This window comes from Equus quagga, chromosome 1 (assembly GCF_021613505.1).
Source record: "Equus quagga isolate Etosha38 chromosome 1, UCLA_HA_Equagga_1.0, whole genome shotgun sequence".
In the NCBI taxonomy this organism is placed as follows: Eukaryota; Metazoa; Chordata; class Mammalia; order Perissodactyla; family Equidae; genus Equus; species Equus quagga.
In genome coordinates, this window is record NC_060267.1 from 60,723,188 (window position 1) to 60,738,497 (window position 15,310).

At 36.5% G+C, this 15,310-nt stretch overlaps 1 protein-coding gene across 5 annotated transcripts in view; it reads left to right on the top strand.

Annotated features, from left to right (window-relative positions):
- The window catches only part of ZCCHC7 (zinc finger CCHC-type containing 7), a 227,128-nt gene that overhangs the window by 137,005 nt on the left and 74,813 nt on the right, over positions 1 to 15,310 (top strand). The gene's annotated exons all lie outside the window — the stretch shown is intronic.

The following is a 15,310-nucleotide window of genomic DNA, read 5'->3' on the forward strand; positions in this document are numbered from 1 at the left end:
TGTGCTGTATAAACATTATTTTCTTTGGACGTCATGACATGACAAAAGCTTGGAAGAACTGTTTTTAAACCTCAAATCAGAAACTCACAAGGAAATGAAATTTCATATTTAAACGATTACTTTTTAACCATTTATGTAATCAATATTATCTTTGTTCTCTTTCAGTATTTTCTTCTAATTTTATTTAAGGTAAACAGCTAAGCAGCAGGTAATATATACTGATGAAAATAAGAAATATTAAGAAACTTACTGTCTGATTGCTTCCAATTATTGTGTTAATATAGGGATCAGATTTTTTTTTAGTAAATAAGGGCTATCGCTCTTAAAAGATACAGAAGAGGGTGCCGGCCCTATGGCTGATTGGTTACGGTTCTGTGTACTTCACTTCAGTGGCCTGGGTTCTCGGGTTCAGATTCTGGGTAAGGACCTACTCCACTCCTTGGCCATGCTGTGGAGCCGTCCCAGGTACGGGGTAGAGAATTGGCACAGGTATTAGCTCATGGCTAATCTTCCTCAAGCAAAAAACAAAAAAAAAAAAACAGAGGAAGATTGGCAATGCATGTTAGCTCAGGGCACATCTTCCTCACCAAAAAAAAAGGTAAGTAACCAAACTTTGGGTGCTCAGATTGTTTTATCTCCCCTCCCTGGACTTGAGTGGAAGATTTCAGCCTAAAAGGAAGATATTATGTCTATAGTCTCCTACATTAGAAAAGTTACAACTGTTTATCATACTTTTGATGGAAATCAGGCAGGGCTGTTTGATCATTGTGGTCTGTTTTTGTCAATACGAATCTTCAAATTTACGCATAAATTAAACCAGAACCTATTTCAAAGATATATGTAATTCAAGAGGAAGTACTGGGGATTGAAATAAGTTAGTAGGAGGAGGTAATTTTTTTCCCAAATCCTTTGATGTATGAGATACTACATTTAATTGCATTCATTGTGTTTTTGTGAATTTATTTTGGTAAAAAGTTTAGATACCTGAAAATTGATATATTATAAGAAAGTAGTTATTTACAAAAGGTGCGTTGGAGTATAAAAAGGTAGTAGATTTACATTAGTAGTCCTAATGGCTAAAATTGCCAGCTTTGTGTATTCTGTTCATCTGAGAGGGCAGGAACTTTAGCTTCATCTTATTTTATGAGCTCCAATTTGCTCATCAGGAATTTTTCTTACTAGCTACTTATTGTAATGACTTATGCTATTATACTTTATCTGTTGTTTAAAGTTTTTAATGGCAGTATCTTTACTTCTTCCTTTTTTGAATATGGAGAGTGTAAGTAAGGGAGAGTATCCCATCCCCTTGATTACAAATAAAAGGATTCGCATCTTTACTCACAGCTGCAGGGGTGAGCTGCCCTCTCCTGGTCATCTGCGCCATCTAGAACTCCCAGTGGGTGCCAAGGAAAATCACTTTTTGCCAAATAAGTAGATATTTTAATTATGTCTTTGAGAGTAGCATTATCCTGTTTTGTGACTCTGCAATGTAAAGCTCTGTTGTAGCTCCTTACTTTTCATCTCTTAGAAAAAAGACATTGTTGACAGAAAAGATGGAGCCATGTTCTCTCTCCCACATGTTCTTGTAGGTATTCTTCCCACCTGAGATTTTTTGCTCATTACTTCAGTCTTAATGGGCCACTGTGTGCTATTCCTTTGTTTACTGAATTCTTAAGATTGACTTTGAAGATGTTCCTTAGTATGTTCATCCCTCCCTGGGAAAAAAGATTTTTCAGAACTACTTAAATAAGTGGGTTAACCAAGATTTTTTTTCATGGAAGATATTTCTTATGTATTTTCTTAAAGATAGCATCAAATTTTCCCTACTTCAGTTAATGATTTCATGTTGGAGATGAGTTTACTAATGATTCTTATTAAAGACAGTGCTCTTATTTTTATTTTCTAATTCCAGATCTTTGCATCTTATTTCTTATAAGCCCATCCTTACTTATTTTACAGTCTGGCCTTGTGGACCTATGGGATTAGCATCAACTTTGGTGCTCATGAAAACCATAATACCAGAATCCTGGAAAGAACACATTTCAGTATTTCACTTCCTTGTTGAAACGTAGAGTTTATCCCTGCCTTTTTTCTTGATTTACCAGGAGATCTTTCTGTGTACTTTTGTATTTTGTATTTTAAAAATAGAAAGACAAAAAAGCCCTCGAGTTTTTATTGTATTTTCCTGTTAAATTTATAGCTTGCTGCTAGTTGATATTTCTCTTAAAGATTCATTTAAGACTTTTTATGACATATTATTTCTGAAGTTCATATACATATTAATAACTCAGTATATCTCATTCTTTACTAAGGAAAGATACTAATATCATGTATCCTCCTAAAAATCCTACAGTTCAGATGAAAAGATTAGAGGTGGAAGTCTTTAAAACTTTTCATTTATTAGTCATTTTGCCTTTCAGAACATTTTATGTCATTATTTTTTACCTGGACAGTTTCACTGTCCATTATAAGCATATATTTGGGGAAGACTACAGGTGCAAAGGCTAATTTGGATATTTGAAGATTCCTTCTGGAATTAGCTGGAATTTATTTCTGTTTTCAAGCAAAAACAAAAAACCCAGCTAGTTAGTTCCGATCTGAGAGATTTTAAGACCCTAATCAATACTTTGAAATTATTTTTAAAAAACTAATTACTTGTAACTTTTAAATTTAGAAAACTTGAGAATCAAGTCAAAATTGTGGGAAATAATTATCCACAACAGGAACAGATCATGTGCCACTTCATCCCCCAACCAGTCCATTTTGTCTCAGTAAAAATTTATAGATAGCTGAGACCTGACCTGAACTTGGTGACCATGCATAAATGAGAGCCCAGGATTCTTTAATTAGATATATGCCTTCTACTTAGAGAATTTTAAACTTATCAAATCTCACTGCTTGTCATTGGTAATGAAACTATTTAAACATTGCAACACCTGATTTTGAGCCCCTGCTGTGTCACTTACTAGTTGTGTGACAAACCTGCCTAGTTTCCTCCCTTTATGAAATGGAAATGTTAATTCCCATAATGGATGCTTGTGAAGATTAAATGAAAAGAATATTAAAAGCATTTTGTAGACTGTTAAATGGCACACAAATGTAAAATGGTATTACTTGTAAATTAAAAATGCACTTAAAATTTTTTCTTAATCCATGACATTACCAAAGGGAGGAAACCCCATGCTAGACTTCATGGAGGACTTAGCTACACTTCTGGGTCAGACGTGTGTACTGATAAAGGTTTTCAACTTGTCTTTCTTTGTGGAGGGCAGTGAATTAGAGAACTTTTATGTGATCCACAATTTTCTATTGTGTATTGCCTGTACCAATACACAAAGCACCATTTAAATATTTAAATGTTTTTCCCATTTAAATTTTTTTCCTTATGCTATCTTGCCTCTAGACTACAAAGGACTAGAAAAATAGACATTTCATATATTAGTCTTTACCAGTTTTCTTACCTGACATTCAGGTGATGGTTTTCGGATGTGAGTGTTTCCTCATAAGAACAGAGCTAGCACCATAAATTTCAAGCAGGAACTAGATCTTTGTCTCACTCTATTGCTTAGGAACCCTACAATATGCTGTTTTGACTAGACCTCTTCGTGGCGGGTAGACTTGAACTCTCATCAAAGAAGAAGAAATTGCCCGTGAAAGGGGATGTTAAAAGCCATATGTTTGAGGTACAAGACCAGGCACTTCTAATGTTTAGGAGTTAACCTATAACAAAACAAGCTTTGATCTGTGTATCCTGCATTTGAGTTTGTATTTCTGAATGCTGTATGTATGTGGCAATGCTGGGTATGGGATAAATTTGGTAGCCTAGGAAACCTGTATCCCATCAGGAGAGGAAACAGATGTTCTTCCTCCTGGTGAGGAACTGCAGCTCTCCGTTCAGCAGTTATGAATCTCTTCCCTAGATACTACCCTTGAGAAAGGAGTCTTACAGCAGTCAGGATCAAGAAGCACACGCCTTTTTTTTTTTTTTTTTTTTTTTTTTTGCTGTTTGGGATCTTTTTACATTTTGCCCTCTTCTTTTCATGCCTTCAGTTTTAAAAAGTTAGGTAGAGTGTCCAATTTGAATCACGTGACTACCTTCCAGGAGTAAAATCTTTACTTCCTAGGATCAGTGAGTATGAGACATTGTCAAAGATTGTGAAAGAAAGTTCCCTATTCTCCCCATCCCTGATCCAGTTGAGCCTAGTTGTTTCTAGATGTGTTTTATTTACTTTTTTCTGATTTTGAGTTGTTTTGATTGAAATGGTATTATCCAAATCTTGTGTTCATTTCTCTGGAAAAGGCCAAATCCTGTTGATTTTACTTAGATAATGCCCTGCATCTTTTGTTTCTTCCATATGCCTCTACTGTGGTTAAAACCCTTCTCTCTTACCTAGATCTTATATTAATAATCTGTCACTTTGCTATGTCTCTCTCTTTCCTTCACTTCCTTCTACATTGCTGTTGTACTCATCTATCTAAAATAGAGATCTCATCAGGGTTTTCCCTTTTCAGAGACCTGCAGTGGCTCCCCATTGCCTATACAATTAAGCATAGCCTGTTCAGCCTGGAATATAAGCCCCTCAGTGGCCTGGCCCTAGTCTGTTTTTCCAGCCCATATGCCATAGCACTCTTTCCTATGAGCCAAACTGAATGCTAGAGTCATCCATGTTTCGCTGCCTCTTTGCCAGTCCTGAAATCAGTCTCTCTTTCCGGGGTGCCTTTCTTTCTGTTCCTTCACCCGCTCCCCAGATTCTTGTGTGTTGAAATCCTGCCTCTTCTGAAGATCTTGCCACCTGTACTTCTTTAATGTCAGACTTTGGGAGAAGAGAGAAGGAACTGTACTTTTTACAGCAATATGGCAAAAATTGCACTTTAATTCCTCTTTTAAGCTAAAAAATTTAGCCTACCTCATTTAAATAGTTCACCCAGGAAAATAGGAATGACTTTCCCAAATGCAAATGCTTAATATGTAAAGTTTCATTATCATATTTAAGGAGAATTTTTGTAGCCGTGTCAGAATATGCATTTATTATAATGAAAGAAAATCAGAGTATTTTCATACAGTTTAATTATAGATTGACAGAAAAGTACACAACCATAGATTAACAATTCTTGGGTAAAGCATATATTAGAAATTATATTCCCAAAATTATGATCAACATTGAGCAAGTTAAATACACCATCTTATAAAAGAGAATTTGTAGATTCCAAATAATAGAATTAGAAAACTTTGATATAGGGAGATTATCTTTCCTATTACATGGAATGAAATAAAACTGCTCACCAATGCATGCATTTTTCTGGAGGCAGATTCTGCCTACCATACTGCTTAAGTATCATAATAAAAAAGGTTTTTGATGCCAGTAGCTTACATGGCATCATGATGCCAAAGCAAAATTCACAGTCAGCTGAAGCTGTACTACTGCACAACTCGAGGAGGCACTGTTACCTTGTCATTTATGTAAGTATCTGTGGAGCAGCATATACCCTGTTTAGATAGGATTGTCTTTCAGCTCAGGTCAGAGTCTATGAACTAGTAAAGACCTATGGGTTCTTTACTTTGGGAAACTTCTGATTGGGAAGAAAGATAGTTCTGAACCTTAGGCAAACTTTAAGCTCCCCGTGCATCTACACACAACATTTTTAATGATACTACCAGCCATAGGAATCAAGGAGTTTCCCAGACATGGCAACCAAATCTCAAACTGCGATAAAAAAGAATAGCTGACCGCAAACATATTCCGTAGAGGGCAGATGTTTACAGCTCTCAGTGGAGAGGGGAAAACTCTCTTTCAAAACCCTTAGAGCGGGGGCCGGCCCAGTGGCGCAGCGGTTAAGTTCGCATGTTCTGCTTTTCGGCAGCCTGGGGTTTGCCGGTTCAGATCCCACGTGTGGACATGGCACTGCTTGGCACCATGCTGTGGTAGGCATCCCGCATATAAAGTAGAGGAAGATGGGCACAGATGTTAGCTCAGGGCCAGGCTTCCTCAGCAAAAAGAGGAGGATTGGCAGTAGTTAGCTCAGGGCTAATCTTCCTCAAAAAAAAAAACAAAAACAAACAAAACCCTTAGAGCAGTAGTTTGGCATTGCGAAACTGGGATTCCGTGGCCACCTGCTTTCTCTCTTGGGCTTTCATTCATTTCTAAATATCCAGCCCAACACTTCCACATTTTGTGGACTGGATTTTTTTATATATAATTTTTTTTTTTAAAGATTTTATTTTTTCCTTTTTCTTCCCAAGCCCCCCAGTACATAGTTGTATATTCTTCGTTGTGGGTCCTTCTAGTTGTAGCATGTGGGATGCTGCCTCAGCGCGGTTTGATGAGCAGTGCCATGTCCGCGCCCAGGATTCGAACCAACGAAACACTGGGCCGCCTGCAGCGGAGCGCACAGACTTAACCACTCGGCCACGGGGTCAGCCCCTATATATAATTTTTTAAAATATATATATTTTTAACTTTTTATTTTGAAATAACTTCAGATTTAAACAAAAACTAATTTGTATTATGGAGAATTCCTGTATTCCTTCACCCAGCTTCCCCAGTTGTTAACATCTTACATTCATAAGTACAACTCTCATAATCAGGAAATTAACAATGATATAATACCATTAACTGATCTATCAGAACTCACTCAAATTTCATCAGTTTTCAAGCTAACCTTCTTTTTCTGGGCCAGGATCTATGTAGAATCACACATTACATTTAATTGTTGTAACTCCATAGTCTCCTTGAATCCTGAACAAATGGTTTCTTAGTCTTCATTTGTTTTTTAATAACCTCATCTCTTTTAAAAAATAGTAGCCAGTTGCTTTGTAGAGTGTCTCCCAATGTGGGTTTGTCTTATGTTTCCTCATGATTAAATTCCAGCAATACTATTTTGGCAGGAATGCCACAGGAGTTATGTCCTCCTTGGAGGCATAGGATACATTACAAAAACAATTTTAATATCGAAAGCTTCAAAATCAATAAGCCTTAAGTAGATTAAAAATGGATTCTGGGGGTCAGCCCTGTGGTGTAGTGGTTAAGTTCAGCACGCTCCACTTTAGCAGCCCGGGTTTTGCAGGCTCAGATCCCAGGCATAGACCTACACCACTCGTCAGCCATGCTGTGGCAGTGACCCAGGTATAAAATGGAGGAAGCCTGGCATTGATGTTAGCTCAGGGCTAATCTTCCTCAAGTGAAATAAAAGGGGAAGATTAGCAACAGATGTTAGCTCAGTGCTGATCTTCCTCAGGGAAAAAAAAAATCCTGAAGATTCTAGGAATATAGAATTGTGTTTTTGACATCAAATTATAATATAAGAAGTATATTTGATTTTACAGCTTTCTGTTCATTAAAAAGTTACCTACCATTTTGTCTTCCGTAGCAACGGTAATGAGAACTTTCCCATTTGTTGCCCAGAAGATATGATAGGAATATATTGGAAAATAAGGTTTGTAATAATCAATAAAAAGTAAGATCTTGATAGAGGAATCTCATCTCATTAAAAAAATGGTTTCTTTGACTTTTTGAAGCTGTGTGAATTGGCAAGTTGATTATTGATGGTTCCTCCAGAAGTATCTGGTTAAAAAAAAGAAGAAAGAATAATTATTCTGTTTTCAGAAAATGACTGTTCATTTATTCCTTTCCCCATCATGTAAACAGGATGGTCGGCGTTTTAATTCTCAAGTCACATCAGATTTAGAAGAGGAATTAATACCACATTCATAGAAAAACGCCCGTATTTCTACTAATTTCTTTGGAGGAGGATTTTAATCTTTAGTATGCCTAGTCTCTACTAAATACAGGATTTCTAATCCTTCCTGAAAAATCAGATGTTCTGCTTAAAACTAACTGAGAGCCTGTTTCCTATTCTTTTAAATGGGAAAATTTTTAATGCATTACACCCCACCCAAAGCCCTCAGTTTCCTAAAATGTAACCAAAGCACAGTAAAATGCCTGTATCTGTGAAGCACATTGTCATGTTAGGAGGCAAAATGCAAAAATGAACATCCTGATCATAAAGCAACTAATATACTTGTTACCAAATGGTTGCTTTTTGTGTAGTAGTGTGCACAGTTTGTGTGCCATGCCATAGACATTATCTTTACAGTACGCACATCAAACAGCATATAGCAATAAATAAATTTGTTAGCAAAAGGGCAGATAAAAATCTATGAAAATACAAGGCAACTTTCTGTAATGAGTTGTCACTCAGGAAGTGAAGTGGACCTTGAAGAAAATTAAGGAAAGGAAGAATATTGAATTAGCCATTTTCACTTTTTGCAAGAAATGATGGTGTAGCCAAAATGTGCAAAGAAGGGGAAAACTATTTCAGACAAACTGTGAAACACAAATGAGCTAATAGTAAAACTGCCTTCTGAACAGGCAGGTTTTGATAAATCAGCAGGGGAGGCAGTTAGGGCTTTAGGGTAAAAATAGCAAAATGGAATTTTACACTCCTGTTGTTACATTTGTGAATCTCTTTTTGGTCTTCCTGATGTTCTACTGGTTGTATTTGGAAGGTAACTTGGGACTTTTCCTTTGCATACTGAATTTTTCTAGATAAACATTGGTCAAAAAATGTTATATTAAGAGATAGAGGTATTCTTCCCAGAAGGCATTCCATGGGGTATGCCTGTACATTTAATTTATCCATTTAGACACAGTTTGGAAAGGCTTTGGGAAATAGGTCATAAGGTTCATTAATCATCAATATTTCTTGGTTAAGATAATTAGTATAACATCAAAGAAGTCTGCAATCATCTATTTTGATGACCTGTTTTGATCCATAGAGACAGAGCTATGGTTAAGGTGAGATGAATCTTCCTAGCTTACTCTTGTCATCATGGTACTAGCCAAACTGATATACTTAACCCTAGAGCAAACTTTGCTCTTTCATTCCCTATTTCTTGTCTTTAGCATTTCTTCTTTTTAGAAATCTTCCGTTTTCTGTCTTTATGACTCCTATTTATCAAATTGCATCTTCTTGAAGATGGAGATTTCCTTTCTGATCACTCAACCCAGTCTTTCCTTCTCTGAACCTTGTTAGCATTTCTTGTAGGGTAGTACCATTCATTTAATTTTTTTGTGTACTGGTTTTGTCCTTATCCCTTTGTACGTGTTACTTTATACCTTAACCTGAATTTAAGTTCTTCAGAGCAGGAACTGTTTTAGACTCTTTGTTCCCCCCTGTGCTTAGCACAGAACCTAATACACAGCAAACTGTTAGTGAATGTTTTTGGAAAGCCCTTGGTATCTCTAACGTGCTCTCAGAACAAACAGGTACTATTAACATAATGAGAGTTTACTGACCAACCATATTTCTCTACCTACTCAATAAAGTATCCGTAGGTACCAGACCCATCAAGTGTGTTTATTTGCAAAGAAACAGAAAGTAGTAAACTTAAAAATCATAAATGCCCTCCTAAGCCTTGTCCTTCTCACATGAGAAAATCAATGGAATTCCTCATGTTTCAAAGGGCTAATTCTCTTCTCTGAACTATGGAACTCTATCTTTGTCAATTCTGGCATCACCTTCAGTACCCTATTCTCTTGGTCTTTCAACAAACGTATTGAGTACTACTGTATACTAGGCTGGAGATACAAAAAGCCAAACTGCTCTGGAAGAAGAATGTATAATGAAGATACTCACCAAGTATGGAGGCCAGGCTTTGGTGGAAGGCCTTTTGGAAGAAGGCTTTTGTGGGTGATATTTAAACTCAGATCCAAAAGATGATTAAGAACTAACTAGTTGAAATGATGGGATGAAGAGTGTTTTGAGCTATGGAAATAGCACGTGCAAGGATCCTCTGATGGAGGGGATAATGGCTTATTTGTCATCCTGAGGGAAGCCGGCGTAGCTTGGAGGTAGGGTATGAGAGAAATCATGTAGGGTGAGATGAGACTGGAAAAGTAAATAAAGATCAGAAAGTGCAGACATTGTAGACCATGTTAAGGTTTTTGATCTGTATTTTTAAAGCAGTTGGAAACTGTTGAAGTGTGTGAAGCAGAGGTTACAGGAGCAGATTTGCATTTTGAAAAGATCTCTAAGCTTCAGGATGGAGAATGGTCAGAGGGCCTCCAGTAGCTGCAGAAAGACCAGTTAAGGGGCTATTCCAGCAGTTCTGGGAATGAAATGCTGTTAGCTTAGGTTAGCGAGGAAGCAGTGGAGAGAAAGAACTGAGTTAGTGTAATTTTGAAAGTTAAAGTCAACAGAACTTGGTGAGGAATTCTATAAGGGAGTTGAGGAGAGGAAGACAACAAAAACAATTCCCAGGTTTCTAATTTATGTGCTGCATGTGTGGGTGTGCCAATATACTAAGATAGGAAACACTGTGAGGGAAGTTTTAGGAAGAGGAGTTTGACTAGGAACATGTTGAGTTTGAGGTACCTAGGCAGTTGGATTTATAGCAGTGGTCAGATTAAGAGAGGTTGATCTATGAATCATAAGCACAGACAGTCTCATGTAGACTTAGAGTTATCGAGGGAGAGTGTGGATCCGTGTTGTCTAATGTGTTAGCCACTAGCTACATGTGACTTTTGAGCACCTGGAATGTGGTTGATCTGAATCAAGATATGCTACAGTCTAAAGACAGTGTGAAAAAAAGATTGTAAAACGTGTCATTAATAGTTTTTTATATTGATTCTATGTTGAAATGATCTTTTAGATATATGGCACTAAATAAAATATATTATTAGAATTAATTTAACCTGTTTTTACTTGTTTAATGTGACTACTAGAAAATTTAAAATTACCTGTCTCACATTTGTGACTTGCAGTGTATTTTTATTGGACAGTTCTTTATAGAAAAGCAGGGGGCAGGTTTGGATTGGGACTTGAGGTATCCCCACATTTAATATCTCTGAATTATCAGAATGGTCAGGTTCTTGACATTTTCATTAGAAAAGATTCAAATGTACTACGTATACCTAAAATCATAGAACTGAAAATACCTCCTAGGGAATTTTACATGCTTCAAAATATAAGAATTTTTTTTTCTCCTCCTCCCTTCTAAAGAAGCTGTCACTGAAAATAGTTCCCAATAGCCAAAAAAAAAAAAAAAGAGAGAGAGAGAGAGAAGAAGAGCCATTGATTTCACTTCTGTTTGGTTCTGAAGAAACCTGACTCTTTCTGTATGACTTGAATTTTAAAGAAATACTCAATGTGTAGTGTCAGTCCCATGACCTGCACCTCAGTGCACCCACTGAGAGAGTGTATGCACCAAAGAGAGGAGTTCTGTTACCTCAAAGAGGGGAATTTTCCCTTCAGAGAAGTATTGGAGCTAACAAATGAAAAAGGAAGAGTTTGAGCACCACCGTTCTGCCACTTCTAATGAAATAACAGGTGTAAAGAATTATCAATGGCTGTAGTTTGACAAAAGAGACAACCAGACTTTACGTGCCTCTTCAGGAAAGAATACATGCTTACCTAGAAGAAGTATTTCTTAAAAAAAAAAATCAAATCTGAATGTAATTAAGCTTCTAGACCAAACTACCAGTTTATAGGAAATATAAAGAATATGATACCATGAAGATACAATGAGCAAAATCCAGAAGGTGGGAAACTCTATAGAATAAATTACCTCATTTCTTTAATATATAATTGTAAGGAAAAGGGGAGAGGTAAATGAAAAGAGGAAATGTGGGAGAGAGAACCTATAGATTCAGAGAGATCTAAAAGAAATATAATTTATTACAATGGACATTTTGAAGATCTTGGAAAAGTATGATTTTGGTATTATTGTTAACTTTAAAAGAGACCTTATATTTTAAAGATAGCATCCTGAAATTTTTCCAGATGAAATGATAGGATGTCTGAGATTTGCTTAACAATAATTCAGTAGGAGACCAGGGGACTTGAGTGGGAATGTAGATGAAATAAGAGTGGCCATAAGTTAATAATTGTTGAAGCCAGATTAATGGGGGTTTTCTCAACTTTCATAGGTTGGAAATTTTCCAAAAGAGTGAATGAGTGAGAAAGAGCAAATGCAACCATTATACAGGAAACATTATACAGGGGAAAAAAGTATCATTAATTAAGATTTTATCTATTATACCAATTGTATCTAAAGTTCTGGGGGAAAAGCAGAAATGTTAAAGTTTATCCCCATAATTTACCCTTTACTTTCATAAGTATCTTTTGGGTCTGGTGATTTGACTGGTAAACAGGATTTATATTTTCATTTAGCCAACAAATTGACTTTTTAATACTTGTTTAGTCACTTACCCTTACACTGCGAATTATGTTGAATTTAGTGTTTATCATTCCTAATAATTTGGGGCTGGGGAAGGAGGCCTTTAAAAAAGTTATTGAATACATACATAAAACATGTAAGGAAAATTATAAAGTGTACATCTATATAACCATCACTCAAGTCAAGAAATAGGACCTTGGTAGTACCCCTGAAGCATGGCCTTCTCTGCCATACTTCATCTCTCCCCTCTCCCATAGATATATCCATTACCTGGACATTTATGGTAATCATTCCCTTGCTTGTTATTTTTTTTAACCTCTCAACAATATAATTTATCTTTGCTCCATGCATTCTTCATACTTTTACTATATATTTACATATGTATAATATTACTTTGTGTGTTTTCAAACTTTATATAATTGGCACTATCCTATAAGTATACTTCTGAACTTCTCTTCAGTCAACATGACCTTTGTAAGATTCTTTCATGTCAATATATGTAGCTCTAGTTCATTCATTTTTAACTGCTGGTTAGTATTCTATTATATGAGAGTAGTACCACTAATTGATCCTTTCTCTTATTGATGGACAGTTAGATTGTTGAAAATTTGTTGCAAAAATGTGTTGGAAAAACTGCTGTGGATATTCTTATGCATGTCTCTTGGTGCCCATATATGAGAGTTTCTCTAGAGCATGGGTTGGCAAACTATGGCCCGCAGGCCAAATGCCTGTTTTTTTTAAATAAAGCTTTAATGAGCAGCCATGTCCATTTGTGTATATATTGTCTGTGACTGCTTTCTGCCTACAGTGACAGAGTAGAGAAGTTGAGAAACCATATGATCCACAAGACTGAAATATTTACTCTCTGGCCTTTTAGGAAAAAGTTCTCTGATCCCTGATCGTAAAATATGTAGCTAGGAGTGGAATTACTGGGTCATAGGGTAATCTTCAATTTTACTAGATTTTGCAAAGTATCCTGCAGGCATGATTGAAGGAGTTCTTGTTCACCAACCTCCTAGTCAATTTTGGTGTCAAAATGTTCTGCTTTGCAGCTGTATCTAGTTTACATTGCTGTTTCTCTGATTACCAGTGAGGCTGTACGTCATTTCATCTGTTGATTGGATCTTGCATTATTCTTCCATCTTCTTCTGTTAATTGCCTTTTCATATCTTTTGCCCATTTTTCCTACGTGTTGTCTTTTTTTCCTTAATGATTTTTGGGAATTTGTTGTATCTTCCGGATATGAACCCTCTGTTGGTTATATGCATTACCAATATTTCCTTCCAGTCTATGGCTTGTTTTTTAATTTTTCGTAATGATGTCTATAAAAACAAAAACAAAAAAATGCTTTTTATTTGGAAAGTAATTTCAAATTATACTCTAAGATCAGGAGTCAGTGAACTTTTTCTTTCTACAGTTGTAGAAGTAAAAAGAGTACAAAGAATAGCTGTATACCCTTTATCTAGATTCACTTATTGTTTACATTTTACTCCATTTGCTTGATTAATCATTTGTGTGCCAGCTCACACCCTCTGCATGTATGTATGCATGTATATGTGTGTGTGTGTAGATGCCTGTGCACACTCAACTCTGAACGATTTGAGGCTGTTACATACATCATGCCTCTCCTTTAACCCCTGAATGCTTCAGTGTGTGTTTCTTAAGAAGAGAGATACTCTGTTATATAACCATAGTACAGCTGTCAACTTCATAAATTTATTATTGATAGAATTTTATCTAAACTACTAAGTATACTAATTTCTTAATGATGTATTTTGATGTGTAAAAACTTCAAATTTTAATGTAGCTATTTTATCAATCTTTTCCTTAATAGTCTGTGTCTTTAAATCTCCTTCCCATCTCTGAGACTTTAAAAATTTTATCTATTTCTTTGTACAATTTTTTAAATTTTGCTTTCCGTATTTAAGACTTTAATACACTTGGAACTGTGTTTTGTGTATGGTGAGAGAGGAGTTTCAATTTTGTTTTGTCCCATTATCCCAGCACTGTTTATTGAATAAACCATTTGTTCCCCATGGAATGGCACCTATGTCCATATATCAAGTGTATGAGTGCAAGTCTTTCCTTAGGCTGCGTATCTATTCCTGCACCTGGACCACAATGTGTAAAGTATTAGAACTTTATACTAATGATGGCTAGCTGGCTGGGCAAGCTTCTCCAGCATGTTCTTCTCAAATTTAACATCTACTTTGATGAATGGTTATACAGCAAACAACTCATGTAATCATCACCTAGTCAAAATACAGGATGTTCCTTCCCAGCACCATGAAGCCCTCGATGTGCCACTCCCTGGTCATAACCTTTACCTTCTTCCAAGAGGTAGCCTGACTTTTGTGAGAAGATGTTCCTTGATTTTCTTTATAATTTTGTCACTGATGTATACCCTAAACTATTGTCTAGATTTGCCTGTTTTTAAGGTTTATATTCATGGAATCACAGGTATATATTTTTGTATGTATCTGCCTTCTTTTATATAACTATGTAGCTATGTTTCATTTTGGGTGGGTTTTTTTTTGGTTTTGTTGGTTTTTTTGTTTGTTTTGTTTTTGTTTTTGTTTTTGTTTTTGTTTTTATTTTGAGGAAGATTAGTCCTGAGCTACCTGCTTCCAATCCTCCTCTTTTTGCTGAGGAAGACTGGCCCTGAGCTAACATCCGTACCCATCTTCCTCTACTTTATATGTGGGACGCCTACCACAGCATGGCTTACCAAGTGGTGCCATGTCCGCACCCGAGATCCGAACCAGCACACCCCAGGCCGCCGAGAAGCAGAACATGCGAACTTAACCACTGCGCCACCGGGCTGGCCCCTGTTTTTTTTTTGTGGAAGATTAGCCCTGAGCTAACTACCACCAATCCTCCTCTTTTTGCTGAGGAAGACTGGCCCTGATGTAACATCCAGCCCATCTTCCTCCATACGTGGGGCGCCTACCACAGCTTGGCATTTGCCAAGCGGTGCCATGTCCGCACCTGGGATCCCAATCAGTAAACCCCTGGTCGCCGAGAAGCGGAATGTATGACCTTAACCACTGTGCCACCAGGCCGGCCCCCTGGGTTTTTTTTAATTGATGTAGGATATTTCATTGTGTGAATATACCAGAGTTTATCCATTCT